This window comes from Ambystoma mexicanum, chromosome 3q, assembly GCF_040938575.1.
Source record: "Ambystoma mexicanum isolate Mex_15411 chromosome 3q, UKY_AmexF1_1, whole genome shotgun sequence".
NCBI lineage: Eukaryota > Metazoa > Chordata > Amphibia > Caudata > Ambystomatidae > Ambystoma > Ambystoma mexicanum.
Window position 1 is genome coordinate 908,388,689 of NC_090926.1, and position 2,628 is coordinate 908,391,316.

At 57.6% G+C, this 2,628-nt stretch overlaps 1 non-coding gene across 1 annotated transcript; it reads right to left on the minus strand.

Annotated features, from left to right (window-relative positions):
* Positions 1-1,102: 1,102 nt before the first annotated feature.
* On the minus strand, positions 1,103-1,256 carry LOC138448349 (5.8S ribosomal RNA). The gene has a single exon (XR_011260165.1). It is a non-coding gene; the product is annotated as a 5.8S ribosomal RNA (ribosomal RNA).
* Positions 1,257-2,628: the final 1,372 nt, after the last annotated feature.

Consider the following 2,628-nt stretch of genomic DNA (forward strand, 5'->3'; position numbering starts at 1 on the left):
AACCTGCAGCAGGGCTTCACCGTTGGACCAGGAGTTGCAGCAGTCGTCTTCCTTCAGTTCGTCTTCAGTTCTTTCGTTCCTGTGGTCGACTCTGCTTTCCAAGTCCCAGAGACCTGCTTTTAAACAGTTTTCCCCCATTCATTCCAGCCTGGCTGTCCCTCACACAGCAGGGTGGCTGTCCTTGCCGGAAAGCCAGCCGGCCAATCATGCCAGAGTGCATTCAGGTCTCCTAGGAGATTAAGCACAGGGAGTTTCGGGTACCTCCCTAACATCCTGTCCACCCCAGACACTCAGGCGCCAGAGGAGGGCTTCAGCGCGAAAGCCCACCAAAGGCCAACGAACAAAGGTACCAGACCTGGTTTGGCGCGCAGAGTTAAACACAAGAAGGACCTTTCCAAAAAGAAATGGCAAAAAAAGTTGACCGGAGTCTGTTTTTACAGCTAGGTCCTGGGCGCCATATTGAAAAACATGGCTGACCCGATTTTTAGCTACCGTTGTTCGCGGTCGGAAAAATCATGGTAGTTTGATCTAAACCACTGCCACCAGCCATTTCAAGTAGGAAAGGGTAACATTTGATTGTTACATGCGTGTTTTGACTCAGGGGATGCTAGGCAACCCTCCAGCACTCTATAGGAAGATAGTGTGTGCTGGGTCTGTAAATTTAAAGAGACTAGTAAAGTCAAATTAACTTTACATGCTCTGGGAGACAGTGGTCAGTTCCAGAGAAGGTATTTAAACCTTGGGAAGTCTGAAATACATCCCTGTGCCACTGTACTGAAGGCACACCCCCCAGAGCACGGCTGGGTCTGTCACATGGACCCCTTTCGTTTTGTCCCCCTAAGGTCAGACCCCGATCAGCACCGGTGCAGGATCCCTCTGGACTTGGCTGCACAGGCCCCGGAGCACGGCGAAGGTGTGCTGGGCTTTTTCAAGGCCCACTGCAGCAATCGCTGCCACCACCGGGGCCTGTGCAGCCAGGTCCAGAGGGATCCTGCGCCAGTGCTGATCGGGGTCTGACCTTAGGGGGACGAAGGGAACGGGGTCCTTGTGACAGCCCAAGCCGCGCCCCGAGGGGTGTACCCCAGGGTGATTAACGTTCCAGCGACCCTCAGACAGGTGTAGCCCCGGGAGGAACCCGGGGTCGCAAGGTGCGTTTGAAGTGTCGATGATCAATGTGTCCTGCAATTCACACTAATTATCACAGCTAGATGCGTTCTTCATCGACTCGCGGGCCGAGTGATCCACCACCAAGAGTCACAGGCAACTTTTGTTTGTTCCAGACGTCGGCTCGAACCTGCCGGTGCAGGAGAAGTCGGGGGGGGGGAGGCAGCACCACCCGTCCGGCCCGGCACAGACGAGACAGCCTGGTGCCCTGTCTAGCTTCCCCACTTGGGTGTCGGCCGAGACCATTAAGGGTTTTAAGGCAAAACAAACAAAAAAACAGGTGCTCAGCCTTGGAAGCCTTCCCGCCGCCCGCATCGGCAGCACAGTGGCAGGGCTTCCCACGGTGACTGAGGCAGGCCGCTCTGCCACTGGCCCAGCAGGCCTGATTCCCGCTCGGCCTACCACCGGCCTTGACTCCCTCTGACGCTCCCCTTTTAGGGAGCCGGAAGGAGAGGCGGGCCAGAATCAGTGCAGGCAGGGATGGGTCGGGTGGGACCGCTAGTCTTCAAACTGCAGCCCAGCCACACGGGGAGAGCTCCAGGTACCTGGTCAAGAGGGGAGGTGCCGGTGGGCCCGGCCATCACTCGGCCATGGACGTGGGAGGCCGGAACCTCGACATACACCCGTCGAGCAAGCCTGGCTGCGCCATGGCTCAGTGCTCGTCCAGCATGATGGGCCCCTGTCCGCCCTGGGGAGGCGTCCCACGAGAATGGCCAGGCTTCCCTCAGCTCCTGGCTGTTCCCACTCGGGGGCTTCCCTGCCGACCAGGGTGTGCCCACCCAATGCCCGGCCTGCTTGCGGGTCGGGGTGGAAGGTGCACCCCAGCCTGGCACGGCGGCTTACGGGTCGGCTCGGTGATGAGAGGACAGGGGGGCTCTCCCTCTGGTCAGTTTAACCCAACCCGGCCAGTCATCCCCATCCATCTGCTGGGTTGTGGACCCCCCTCCGGCAGAAGGGAATCCCGCTCCCCAGGCTGTGGGTTGTGTGCATCTGGGACGCAACCGAGGTCGGGCCCTTGGCTCTCCCTCTGGCTGCTCCTCCGTTAATGATCCTTCCGCAGATTCACCTACGGAAAGCTTGTTACGACTTTTACTTCCTCTAGATAGTCAATTTTGATCGTCTTCTCGGCGCTCCGCTAGGGCAGTTGCCGACCCCGGCGGGGGCAATCCGAGGACCTGACTAAACCATCCAATCAGTAGTAGCGACGGGCGGTGTGTACAAAGAGCAGGGACTTAATCAATGCAAGTTTATGACCCGCACTTACTGGGAATTCCTCATTCATGGGAAATAATTGCAATCCCCAATCCATATCACGAACGGGGTTCAGCGGGTTACCTGCACCTGTCGGTGAAGGGTAGACACATGCTGATCCGTTCAGTGTAGCAAGCGTGCAGACCTGGACATCTAAGGGCATCACAGATCTGTTATTGCTCGATCTAATGTGGCTGAACGCCACTTGTCCCT